Source organism: Pelodiscus sinensis, chromosome 2, assembly GCF_052426305.1.
Source record: "Pelodiscus sinensis isolate ZL-2025 chromosome 2, ASM5242630v1, whole genome shotgun sequence".
NCBI classification, from domain to species: domain Eukaryota; kingdom Metazoa; phylum Chordata; order Testudines; family Trionychidae; genus Pelodiscus; species Pelodiscus sinensis.
This window is the reverse complement of record NC_143053.1, coordinates 137,791,400-137,805,925: the sequence shown is the minus strand read 5'-3', so window position 1 is coordinate 137,805,925 and position 14,526 is coordinate 137,791,400.

The following is a 14,526-nucleotide window of genomic DNA, read 5'->3' as shown; positions in this document are numbered from 1 at the left end:
TAATGAGAATTTTAAATTTATCCACTCTTAATTTGGCATGTCTTTAATTGACTGTTACCCTGGTACATTTATTGTATATACACTATTGTCCAAAACTGCACAGAACCAGAATTTAAAAGGTAACACTGTAACTGATTAAGAAAAGGCATATGACATTGAAATAGAGCAGACCTGTATCAATGTGTTTTTTAGGCTGCCCTAAGTGCCATCTTATTTGAACTCATGCAAAGGGTTCTTTTTTTTTTATAGCTTTCTTCACTGGGATAATTTGAACTGAATTTGCTACTAAATGCACAAAGCCAGGACAATCAGCTATTGAACAGTGATAATGAACACTTCCAGTGTAGAGGAATGCCTAATGAGAGAAACTTTACTAACCTGATTTCAGAGGTAAAGGGGTACAATAAGTGAGTATGCATAAACTAAAGGAAAACAGATAAACAATTGCAATATACCCAAGATGTGATGATGTATGTTGAAATATGGAGTGGGAACATCTTATGGCTAGGCACATACCAAAGTAACAACTAATACACCAAGGTATAAGCTACTGAAAATGGTTGTTTGCACATGTTCAATACAGGCTTGTTAGATTTCAGTAGCAAATTTCTCTGAAGATTCCATCTATACTGAGCTCGTTAAAGAGGCTAAGAAGGACATTCCATGCAATTCCTCCTTTGGCCTGCTGGGGACTGCTGGGCATGAAAACAGAAAACTGGGTGACTCTCCTCTACAATCTGCTTTGCAGTCTGGTGCCCAGCCAACATGGAGGAGGAGGAAACAGCCAGACTAAGGCAGAGGGATTAGGAGCAGAAAGGGCACCTTGCCACAAGAGGTTGACAACTGATGCAATAAGAACACAAGCCTTTCTCTCATACCTCTCATATCTACAGAGGATACAGGCCCGTTCGCAGCAATTTCTGTGCGTGGGGGGGTGCAAGCTGTGGGAGGGGCTGGTGGCTGCCCTCCCCCTGTGGCCCAGCCCCGCCCATGGCCTTGCTCTTGAGTGAGGAAGCAGGAAATCATCCCCAGCCTCCCCCGGCTGGCCGGAGCACAGGGGAGGGAGGCCGGGGCAGTGCACCGCCCTACTTTCCCTTGGCTGGCCAGAGCATGGGGAGGGAGGCTGGGGCAATGCACGGCCTCTTCCTTGCCTAGGTTGGCCGGAATTAGCCCCATGGTGGACCACGAAGGACCATGGGGGAGGGGGGTGTTCACACCCTTCACACATCCCCCGCATATGGGCCTGGGATAACAGCCTATTACTATTTCTACCACTTATCTCCAATAACTGAGCTAATGGAGTATATGCATGTATTTAAAGATTACAACCCTGCCAGTGACTTACACAGGGATGTGATTCCACATGATGGAATTTATTTATTCAATATGCTTCATTGTAATGTAATTTTCTGTATTAAAAATAATTAAGGTTGCAAAGTCAAGCATGCAGAAGTGCAACCTCTTGTCACATGAGACAAGAGCTAGAAGGTATATTTTGAATGAGGCAAGAGAATACAGGAACAGAAAGGACAATTTCGTAGTTCAGACAATTGAGTGTTACCCTGAAGAATCAGAGGGGTAGCCGAGATAGTCTGTAACTGGAAAAAATTTAAAAACAACAAATAGTCTAGCAATACCTTAAAGACTAACGAAACATGAAGATGGTATCATGAGCTTTCACAGCTTTCTTTAGATAAGTGAAGTGGGTTGTACCATGAAAGCTCATGATACCATCTATCTGTTCTGTTAGTCTTTAAGGTGCTTCTAGTGTGATGGACCGGGCTGGGTCTGGGCACCATTGAGGGAGTCTGACGAGGGCAAATTGCTCAAAACAAGGTCTCTTTGCAGCCCCAGACCGGAGACCTTCCCAAACAGGTCACAAACCGGTCACACCGAGCAATACCCCTCAGGCACCCCAGCTCTCCCTGTGCCACAATCAGCCCTGGGCCTAATATACAGGTAAGGGGTTATAGAACCCAACCTCACCTACCCTGAACAGATCCTACCGGTCCTAAAGAACCAGCCACAAATCCCTGGTTAATTTACACATTGGATCTTACCCACAAGAGTATGCTGGCCAATCCTTTAAAATCTAAAATCTAAAGGTTTATTAATAAAAGAAAGAAAAGCACGAGAGTAAGGTTGTTAAGAAGAATACATTACACGCATCGAATCACCAAGTTCTTGATGCAGGCTCTCAGCAGAGATATTACAAACTGCTATCTTAAAAGTCTCTGGTGTACATCCTATGTCAGGATGGGCCAACGATTCTTCCCGGCTCACTGTTCCTCGCAAGGGTGCATCTGGAATCAGTAGCAGAATTGAAGGCAAGATGGAATCTGCCTCATGGCATTTTATATCCATCCTTGGTATCTTCCAAGCTGGAGCAGGTCACATGGCCCAGTGACCTATCCCTGTGTCCCAAGTGAGCAGTCATGATATTGGCTGGTTTGCAGGTCCCAGACATATTCCTCAGGTGTGTATTAGCCTCTCTGAGAGCCTTGTCCCTGGAGCCTTGCTAATTAGCATAGTCACTGACTGAACATTCCTGGTCCATTGCTCTGTCTCAGACAGAGAATCTTCCAGCATTAACTCAGAGAACATATGTATAACTCCACATACAGATATCACACAAGTACATGAACAGCATACATCAAATCAGTAGAACATAAGCTTTCATTTGACACCTCACATGGCCCCCTTTGTACAGATTTTGGGGCAACCCTTTCCCCTGCCATGGGTGCAGCAGTGATCTGGCTTCTCCATTTAAAATCCAGTAATGTGACAGCAAGACTATTCGGGTTTTTTTTAAGTTTTATCCTGAAGAATGTCTGCCAAAGAATGTATATATGCTGCTGGGCAAGTCAATTAAGCAAAACTTTTCATAGATGGTCATTAATTGGGTGTACCTTATTTTTTGGATGCTTGACTAGAGCCATGGGGTTTGATTTGAAGATGTGTTGAGCTCTCATAGCTGCATCTGAGGTCAGTGTGAGCAGTGCTTGTACTATATTAAATGCCATATAGTGCTGAAGTATTCTGAAAATCAGGTCCAGTTGAGTACCCAAATTTAGTACATACTGTGCCTCAGTTCACCATTTGTAATATGGAGATAATGTCCTACCCATCTAACAAGGGTTTTGTGAAAATAAATTGTATTTGTTAATCACTCAGGCTCTCTAGCGATGAACACCACCATGAGGAAATTACATAATTTGGTAATCAGAGAAGGGTTAGAATGGAATGCTTCAATTTGTGTCTCTTAATAAGCTTTCTTGTATATATTTGTTTGTAGGGGTCTATTTAAGCAAATAATGTTGTCCAGGAAGTTGATGCTGTTGTGGGAGTGTTCTAGAAACCCCTCTAGTGGTGACCATCCCAATCATCAAGCAATTACAACCCAGGTTTGATGGGGACCATATCCTGAAATAAATCTCTCCTTATACCCCTCTTCTGGCTTTCATTCTACTCCCAACCTCACTAAGCTCACTATCAGAAGCAAGCTCCCCAGAAGCTACGACCTGCCAACTCAAAGTGGCACCAGATCCTGACAGAACAACAGATACAAGCCTGCAGATATAGTGACAATGCTACCATGATCAATAGCCCTCACATCAACTTTTCAAGATTCATGGGTCCTATGTAAGCCTATTATAACATGTGATGTACCTCATCCAGTGTACTAAATGCTGTAGGTGAAATCAATCAGTACTCTGTCAAAATGAACTCACATAGAACAATGATAAAAGACAAAACACTCTGTTACCCATGGGTGAATACTTTTCCACAAAGCAATCCATCCATATTTGATCTTTCAATACTTGTCAAGGGAAACCTACACAAAATCTTCAAAAGATGAGCTTAGGAACTTAAATTCATAACTCTGCTAGACACCAAAAGCCAGGGACTTAAAAGGGACATTGGTTTTATGGCTCATTACAACAATTTGTAACCCATCGTACAGCCCACTATCTTTAATTGCCCTCTTCAAACTATCTTGCCTACTATCCTTAATTGCCCTCTTCAAACCCTTTATGTATAACAATTTAACCTGCAGTTGTCCAATTCATTTTAAGTGACTGCCTCCAAGATATGTTACACCTTCCACTAGTCTGTCTCAACTTGTATGTAGCTCAGGGTATGTCTAGAGCACAAGGCTGCGTCGATGGAGCCATGTAGATTAGGTTTCTAGACATAGGAAAATGAAGTGGTGATTTAAATAATCACTGCTTCATTTACATCAAAATGGCTGCTGCGCTGTGCCGATCAGCTGTTTGGCGGCACAGCGTGGTAGTCTGGACGCCCCGCGGTTGACAAGGGAAGCCATTGTCGACCGCCCCATTATGCCTCATGGAATGCCTCGTGGGCTTCCCTTGTCGACCGAGGAGCATCCAGACTACCGTGCTGTGCCGCCAAACAGCTGATTGGCACAGCACAGCAGCCATTTTGATGTAAATGAAGCAGCGATTATTTAAATCACCGCTTCATTTTCCTATGTCTAGTAAACTAATCTACATGGCTCCTTCAACGGAGCCATGTAGTCTAGACATACCCTCAGACACTCTGCTACCTTCCCCAGACCTGAAGAAGACCTCTATGTAGCTCAGAAACTTGCACCTTCCACCAACAGAATTTGGTCTGGCCCTATCTCTCTTATATCCTGGCTCAAACAGAGCTAGAACAATACTGCAAACATGTAATTAAACCCTACCATAATATACACACTAAAGAGGCGGAAGAATTAAAGTTGGATGGGCAACCTTAATTCTGGCATTTTCTCATTTCTGAGTGCTTAATTTTGCAACCTTAATGTGCTTTCAACATAAGGTTTGTGTATGTGTGTGTGTGTTATGTAAATAATAAGCATAGACATTGTATTGAGATCCAGTTGCTAAATTTCCCATGCACCATTTTGCCCACTAAATCATATTGCTGTGTTTGCTTCTAACACTACAAACTCTTGAAGCATTTGAAAAAGTTGCCATAGTTTTTCAAAGAAAACCTGCCAGCAAAATGTTTCCTTTCCCCCTATATATGCAGTTTATCTCACAGAGATACACAAGTCGGAGGCCTTGAACAGGAAACAGTCCTGGATTAGTGACAGATTAAAAGTCTATAGCAGTGGGTTTCAAACAATCCCATTTGACAACACATATTACTACATGACCCCAGGAGGAGGGACCAATGTCTAAACCTGCCTGAGCCCCACTGCTCCAGGCTGGGGGGCCAAAGCTGAAGGCCAAGGACTTTAGCCACAAGCAGAGGGCCTGTAATCTGAGTCCTGTTGCTAAGGGTTGAAGCACTTGGGCTTTGGCTTTGGCTTTGTTTTTGGCTTTGGCCAGTGGGGGTTAAGTTTCAGTCACAGGCTTCACCAAGACTAAATTAGTCCTGATAATCCCATTAAAATGGGGTCGTGACCCACTTTGGGGTCCCAACCCACAATTTGAGAGCAACTTGTCTATAGTTCTGCAAATAGGAACATTACAACATTAGGAGGCTAGGAAAATTCTAATTAGCTCTGATTTTCCAGCCCTGGTATATCGTAAGTAGAGGCCTGCAAATCAGCAAATATCTGATTTGAGTCAATACCTGCGCTGGGCTCTTCCCAGACCTCCCTCTGCCAGCTTGCAGGCAGCAGTAGGGTGCCAGGGCAGGCCACTGCACTGCTGACAGGAAAAGAATGTGACAAGCTCTGTCCCACATCTCCCTGTAGGAAGGTCCAGGTGCTGACCCTGCCCTGCCCCCGTTCCTTCTTGCCTAGTGAGCACTAGAGGCCTGGCCCTGGGTCCCTGATTCCCCTTATACCCAGTCTCTGCTGCCCCTTAACCATAGTCCCTGATTTCAACCCTGCCCCCTCCTCACTCATCTGTGCTTCCTCCTCCTACCCCTCCAGATGGTTTGCTGTGTGAATGCAAGTAAAAACCTAGATCACGGATTGTGGATCAGATGATGAGTTGAGCCTGGCAGATGTGAATTGGATGTGGATACACATTTTTGTATTCATGCAGGGGTCTAATCATAAAGCATCAGACCCTTATCATTATTCTGAGTAATTTTTATAGTCCTTTCCTCTGTCGTATCAATTGTTTAGACTGTGTACTTATTAGGACTTTATTTCCTTTATTTTACTATGTTTAATTATGTTACCATCTGTTTCAAATGGAATGTTACTGTTTTTACTATTTAGTTCTATACAAATTTGAGTAATTTGTGTGTCCTAATTTACCCTGTTTTTTTTCTTACTAAATTCAGAGGAACTTCATTGAAATGATTTAAAGATATAGCACTAGAAAATTAGTGGGAGGAAAATCATGGCAGTTGCAAATTAGGAGCTTTCTAAATATTATCAGTCTTTTTGACAGCAGTATGAAAAAAACAAGTAATTCAGTGAACTAAATGTTTTGCGGAGAGCGTCTTACAACTAATAGAAGTTTGATTTTTTTTAACAAAATATAAATGTTCTTACTAAGCTATTGGGCATCTTCTGCATGAGAAAGTTTAATCAGTTTAACAAAGATATAGTTTAAGGTCAATTTAGATAGGCCAGTAAAAAGCAGGTAAGCTGCTGACTAAGCTAACCATTTTGTGGATATTTAGTTTGTCTCAGAATATATTGATTTCAGTTTAGCACAGGTCAACCAAGAACCTGTTTAAAGTAAAGCAAAATAAGCCATTTAAACTAAAATAAGAGTGTTCACACTCAATTATATACCAGTTTAAGTAAAGTGATTTGAAAATAAGACTCTACAGACAGTCCCCGACTTACGTGGATCCGACTTACGTCGGATCCCTAGATACGAACGGGGTGAGGCAACTCCCGCACATGCGCAGCAGCATTCCCGGGGCTCGCTCACCTGGGTCCTAGGATCCTCCTCCTCCTCGGGCCGGCTCCAACTGGGGTCCCGCAGAGCTGCCGGGCAGAGGAAAAGTGCCTCCCCACGCCCGCTGCCCCCCTGCCAGCAACAGGCTGCCCCCTCCCCTGAGCAACAGGCTGCCGAACAGACAAAAGCAGCCTCTCTGCCCCTCCTCCCCTCTATACATGCCGGGCTCCCGGAGCACAGCAGCGTCCCCGGGGCTCGCTCATCTGGGTCCTAGAATCCACCTCTTCCTCCTCTTCGGCCGGCTCCAACTGGCCTCTGCCTGCAGCAGCTGGCCACAGGGACAGGGATCCCGCAGAGCTGCCAGGCAGAGGAAAAGTGCCTCCCCACGCCCGCTGCCGCCCCCCCCCCCCCCGCGGCCTCTCATTCTGCACGCCTCCCTCCTCCCCCCCTGCCAGCAACAGGCTGCCCCCTCCCCTGAGCAACAGGCTGCCGAACAGCAGACAAAAGCAGCCTCTCCGCCCCTCCTCCCCCTATACATGCTGGGCTCCCTGGGCAAACAAAGACTCCACCAAAACAAACAAAGTGCTGGCCTCATTGTGTTAGCAAAAAAAGGACCCTCCTCCTAGAACCCTGGGTGGTGTGTGGAAATAAAGCTATTAGCTCAAAGCATGGTGCAGAGCTGTTTGGTATTTGATGAGTTACTCCTTTAGTCCTGAGTTTGTCACAGGGACAGAAATAGATGTGAAATCTTCTGAACAGGGGAACAGACAGCAAAACAAACATTAGAGGGGAGTTAACCTTTCCCTATGCTATCCAAAACTAAAAAAAATGTTTGGCTAGAGTTTCCCCTACAATATGTACCAGTTCCGACTTACATACAAATTCAACTTAAGAACAAACCTACAGTCCCTATCTTGTACGTAACCCAGGGACTGCCTGTATTTAACTTGCAGTACATTGCAGAAATTGTGAATTTTGCAATATTAGGCTTCCACCACAGTTTTGACAGTAGGATCCCCTATTCTAAACCCAGGGTAGCAGACCCCCACTCTCAGCCCTGTATTTCCACTGTTAGCCCTAGACCACCGCTCTCAGTCCCATGTTCCCGTTGTTAATCCTCAGCTCCTGCTCTCACCCTTGGGCAGCTGACTGTGGAAAATAGTGGAAAAGTGATAATGGACTTTATTACTGCAAATAATAAGGCCCATTATTACTTTTCCACAATTTTCCACAGCATGTTTGCAACACAGCTACAATTTTTGACAACCCACAATTCAAGTTGAATTTATTTAAAAACTAAATTTAAGGTAAAACAGCATCACTTTCTCAATGTAAACAAGACCTATGTTAGGCATACACTCATCACCTGAGACAAATACATGATACACATGTGATATATGTTCTCACAGTGATTCAGTCTCAGGGTAATGAAATCTTCAAGGATTTGTCATTTTAAAGGTATCTCAGAAGTGTTTAAAGAAAGCATTGGAATGGAGAAGATGGAGACTTTATGAACAAGTTGGGGGAGGATATTCCACAGGAAGGGGCAACATGAAACATGGGCACAAAGAGATAGTGAAAGGATGTAAAGATAAAAAAGGGGGCTTGAGAAGATGCATATCCAGCAGGTGAGAACACTGATGTAGGCAAGGGCAATGTAGTTCAGGTCTCTGAAGCTGTGTATAAAAAGCCTGAATTTTGTGAGTAACCCAACAGAACCATTCTAAGAGGAAATCATGTGGTCATTCTTAATGTGGTGGAAGAGAAAGATAAAAATAGGCAGTTGATGATACAGAAATTAATAGACTGAAGTGGAACTAGTAAGAGGAAATGCAGTGCTTGAAGGTCACAGGCAAAGAGGAGCACCTATCACACACACGATCACCCCATTCCACCCAGCGTCAATAAGGAGAACTGCCAGAACCTGAAGAAAAATAGTGTAGCTGCCTCCCAACACCAGTGTCAGGAAGGAGGGTTAGAGGAAAAAATACATTAGGAGAGTAAAAGACAATAAAACTTCTTTTCTAACAAGGATGGAGCTTTCCCCTTCCCCACCAGACAGGATCCTTGCAGTATCCTGGCAACCACCATAAAAAGATTCTGAGTTGTGGATTGAGCTGGTAAACAAATTCTTAAAAGGAAAACCAGGGACAATATTTTTCTGCTCCAGTCGTGGGGACTATGAGCAAAATTACCCCCCTCCCCAAAGTGAGGCATATAAAATCCTTTAATCAACACATGCTGGAAGAAAGGATGGGGAAGAAAAATCTGGTAATAGATAGAAGTCAGGAAAAGGAAGAAGGCATAACTGAGAAATAAGAGAATCCAGGGTCTAAGATTACCTTAGTGGTAGCTGTAGGAGACCATTACTTGGCTGACTGCAAGCTAATTGCATTTGTTCAGTCATTGTGAAAATGGATACAGATGGGCTGTGAAAGCTAGGAAATATCCTGCTGTTAAAGAGTGAAATAAAGCAAATGTGATGTGATACACTATTACCTATGCTGAGGTTGTTGAAGAGGAGTCTGAGATCATATACCCCAAATATTCTTTTCAGCTTAAGTAGCTCTTCTAATTAGTTTTTGCAGATGTTTTATTTTCCCTTCAGAACAAAATGTGGGGTAGGTCAGAGTGGAGGAAGGAGAGCTTCATCAGTCACCTGGATTTTTTGTTTGTTTGTTTGCACGTCTGGGATTTGGTTGAAGTGACTTAATGCTTCCTCACCTGAAACGGAAATTAGTTTTGTGAAAATTTGTTAAAGCTTTTAACATCAGTGGTTTAGTAAATGTTTTGCATTTAATTTCCCCTCTGATGTGTCAGAAGTTCTCATTGTGATGCCTTAAAATGCACAGTCCACACTTTACAGTAGGCTTCATTCTACAGCTCATGGCTTGCCTTGATCCAGCCTGCGAGGCTCAGGGCTCCCTCCCTGCAGCAGGGAACTGGCACTGGCCATTTAGCCACATGGGGGAGGGGGGTAGGGGGGGGCGGTGTTTCTGTGTCCAGAGTGCCAGCACCGGCTTCCTGCAGCAGAGGGCAGGAGCCTCAACCCTCCCTGGCCCAATCAAGACAAGCTGTGGGTCAGATTCAGCCCTTCCAGCGAGAGGAAGTGGGCACTGCCTCCCATCACTGCCATTGGCCAGGAATTAAAGCCAACAGGAGCAGAGTGGAGGGTGGTGCCTGCAGGGAGCACTTCCCTGTGGTGTACAGAGCCACATGGAACCACCTGTACCCCCCCCCCGGAAACTGTGTTATATAGGTGACCCCATCTCCTGCCTCCTCCCACCCAGACCCCCCAGCCTGCTCCTGCATCCTATCTCCTGCCCAGAACCCCTACCCCAGCCTACTCCCCACACTGAACCCCTCATTTTTAGCCCCACCCAGAGGACAGCACCCTTCATTCTTGCCCAGACCCTGCACCCCTACCCTCAGCCTGCTCCCCAAAAGCCCCTCCCACACTGAAATTCTCATTTTTGTCCCATCCCAGAGCCCAGGGGTCCCCACAAAATCTAATAGCATTGGACTCCCAGAACAATTAATCCTTTCATGGGGGCAAGCCCTGAGCCTCAGTGCCTCCCTCTCCCATTCCCTTCCTTGTGGGGTTAAAGCTTGAGGGGAGTGAGTTTTACAGGATCAATTATAAGTGGAACCAAGCTAGTTGCAAAGTCAATGCTCATGGCACGGGAATGACCATGCAGAGCACTGGCTAATGCTGTGATAAATTATTTTGAGGAAGGAATGTGTGAATTCCCTTCCAAACCCTTACACAAATGTTTAAAACCTTTAACAATGGTGCAACCCATATATACCTATGCACAGCATAGCGTGTGTGGAGACTACATGTGGGTACAGGGAACATGTTCTAGTTACGTAGTACTTAGGCATTTAACTTTGTGTACTTGCAAGTGTAGACATAGCCTTAGAAATAAGGTGTACTCCTGCACTGAATAGATATAATACTTATGGGGGAAACCCCTACTCAAATCCTTCCCTTCAGAATTGAAGCAGTGACCTTTTACTTCCTGGCTAAGTACCCTAACCAGATGGTTAATGAAGGAGGCCTCCTTCTGCCAGATTATTTTTTGTGAAGCTAGGCATACTGAAATATCACCTTCCAGATCAGACCCCCCAGGTGAGAAAGATATTTCTCTGCCTATCTTCACCTGTTCTGAGGACTGAATTGCAGTTTAAATGTGAGATAGGCAGTGAAGTCCTGAGGCAGCACTGTATGTCCAGAAGCAGAAACATAGGCAAAAAGGGCAATTACAGCAAAGATTTAGGCATCAATGAGTTTAGTCACTTTTAGGTTAAGAGGTATCTAAGCACCTAAATATAGAGTTTAGGCACCTGTACCTCAGTTCCTCATCTGTGAAATTAATGTACTTTCCTACCTCTCAGAGTGTTATGAGGATAAATTCATTTACATCATGAAATACACAAGTATTACAGTAACTAGGGCCATATAAATATCTAAGATAGTCCACTAGACAAATAATGTAAATTATATACAATGGCTGCAATATTGCATATTAATTTTAATATGACAAATTCAATTCCAGACACTCTTGGCAAATGTCTTGGCAATCTGGCTAGCTACTCAGGCAATAATGTGCCTCAGCCCTGTGCTGGAAAGATCAAATCATGACAATGTCATTTACTTATCCATGCAGCTCTTGGCTTTTCTTTTGAGACTGTCAACAAGGACATCAGTTAATGGTATGTAGGGTTTTTTTTTCCTCCCAGCCATCTTAAAAAAGATTACTACAAAAAGGTGTATTGGGTTAGATGACATCATATATATAAGTCACCTTCATGCATAAATGAGACCAGAGATTCAATGCTGTTAAACTCTGACAGGAAATCCAATAAGTTTTCCCCCTTCCACATACTATGGAACTATTTTAAATGTCCTCTAGTGTGTTGCTTTTGGAGTGCTCTAAATCTTCTGAGATTTATAGCATACCTTCCTGCAGGCTTTCATGCAGCTTATATATTATATTAGAGCTTACAGCCACCATTTCCTTTGAAGGACAAACAGTAAAAGAAATTGGTCTTTTGCCCTACAAGGTAACTATTAAAATAATAGATTAGAGCCAAAAGGCCCATCCCTGAGCCCATTACAGTAATTGGGAGTGTTTTCATTGACTTTAATGGAATAAGGAGAAGGCTAATAGCCTCAGTTTTTGAACTATAATGCATGAAATATGTTATATGGAAACAGGATCATTGTTTCTTAGAAGGTTCTGGTCATGGTGGTTGCTTATATCACACCTGAAGTCCTAATCCTCTATTTGTAAAAATCACATTTGGTTGCTGGGGCAATGAATGCAGTGTCATTAACAAAAGGATTAAGACTTCAAGTGTGTGCTAAGCAGCAGGTGCAGAAAAAACTTTGAGAACGAAGGTGCCATTTTCACATTTATTTTCCTTGGTGCAGGAGAAAGACAGAATAATACAAACAAAAACATGATGTTGTTTCTAACCTGAGTGTATATCTAAAGGAGCTGCATGACCATAGCTGATTTTCAAAGTTAGAGATCGAAAAAACCCCAGCTTTACCTTTAAATAACAGTCATCCTGTAGGCCTTCAACTTCTTCATAGTAGTGCAGTAGTTTGTAACTATTGCAATAAGCAAAAGTGAGGCAGTCAAAATAAAAGCTATAGATTCACCTCTTTTACTACAAAATGTACAGGAAAATCCTATATTGCACATATACAACACAGGCTATGTCTATACTATAGCTTTTTTGCAGAAAAACATATGCAAATGAGGCTAAGCATGGAATATTGCCACACCTCATTTGCATAATTACCGTGTACCCGTTTTTGCGCAAAAAACTTTTGCACAAGAGCCGTTCTTCCGCATTTTTTTTTTCCGGAAGAACGGCTCTTGCACAAAAATTGGCCCTCATTAATTATGCAAATGAGACAGTGATATTTCATACTTAGCCTCTTTTGCATGTGTTTTTCTGCAAAAAGGCTATAGTGTAGACATAGCCACAGTGTTACTCGTTTGCTAACTTTTGTTAGCTGTAAATCAAACCTCTTCAATCAGAAGGCATCTTAGAAATAAAAGCAATGAGCCATTCCTCAAGATATGGGGAGCAGCATGATGCTCGTTTGTTTCAATTTTATTTTTCTTTTACCTTCAGACATCAAATCAAAGTGACTAAAATGTGCAACTTCAGATTTTTTTCACTACATGAGGCACCTCGCCACCATCTGCTCTTAGCATAAAATAGTCATGTGTGTGCCAGCTGTGGGTCAGCTTGCTGAGACCAACAGACTCTTTTAGCCCAAGCACTGGTTTCCAGGCTTCCACAGGCCTTTCTCTCTGTGTACAGATTAGTGATAGGTACACACCATTCTCTGAATCTTCAACGTGTTCTCTGCAATGTCTACAGATCACTCATAGAATTATTAAACTTGCCATTGCCAAAGGAACAGTATACACCAGCTTTTAAGAGTGAACTCAGGACCAATACTTTGGCTGTGTCTAGACTGGCAAGTTTTTCCACAAAAGCGTCCGCTTTTGCGGAAAAACTTGCCAGCTGTCTACACTGGCCGCTTGATTTTGCGCAAAAGCACTGACGTTCTACTGTCCAAAATCAGTGCTTCTTGCACAAATGCTTTGACGTTCCTGTTCGGGCAAAAGCCCTTTTCTGGAAATGTTTTTGCGCAAGAGGGCCAGTGTAGACAGCTAAAAACTGTTTTGCGCAAAAAAGCCCAGATGGTGAAAATGGCGATCAGGGCTTTCTTGCGCAAAACCGCATCTAGATTGGCACGGATGCTTTTCTGCAAAAAGTGCTTTTGCGGAAAAGTGTCCGTGCCAATCTAGATGCTCTTTTCCGCAAATGCTTTTAATGGAAAAACTTTTCCGTTAAAAGCATTTGCGGAAAATCATGCCAGTCTAGACGTAGCCTTTGATTTCTACCACAGCACTAAGATGTCTATAGTGTGAAAATGAAAAAATTATTATTAAAGGACATTCAAGTGACAGTGAGTAAGAATATTGGGAACAAATGTTTACATATAAAACAAAATAACACACGTTTTAGAGATTGAATTTAACTAATAGGTTCATATCTTGTCTAAAGAAGTTCAGCACATCCAAAATTCTCTTCAGTGTTTCAGCCAGTCTTGGCTGAGGTCCTTTTTTCATGATGAAAAATCACTTTCCTTTTATATCCACAGTGAAAGATTCCCAGGTGTCTTCTCTGCCCCTTTCTCCCCCAAATAACACCAGATGTTCTCTTACAGAAAACCTGTATTTCATGTTTGGGGGTGTGCAACCATCCTCTCCCCTCCAGACTCACATTTTAAGAACATACTTTCACAGCATCTATACATAACTCCTTACACCGTATCTGTACAGACATTTCACAAATAACACTGATTATCAGCATGACACTCTCTTTCATGTGAGACCTCGTGTTACTCTGCAGAACTAGAATGTGTTGGACACAAGAGATCACTCTGAGGTCTCTGCACCTTTTTGTAAATCGGCAGTAGGAGGATTTCGGGTCATAGCCACTCTTCACTGATTCATTATCCTGAGTGATAATAGGATTTATAATACATTGTGGCACAAACTCCAGGGCTATGTCTAGACTGGCAAGTTTTTCCGGGAAATCATCTGCTTTTCCGGAAAAACTTGCCAGCTGTCTACACTGGCCGCTTGAATTTCCGGAAAAGCACTGACGA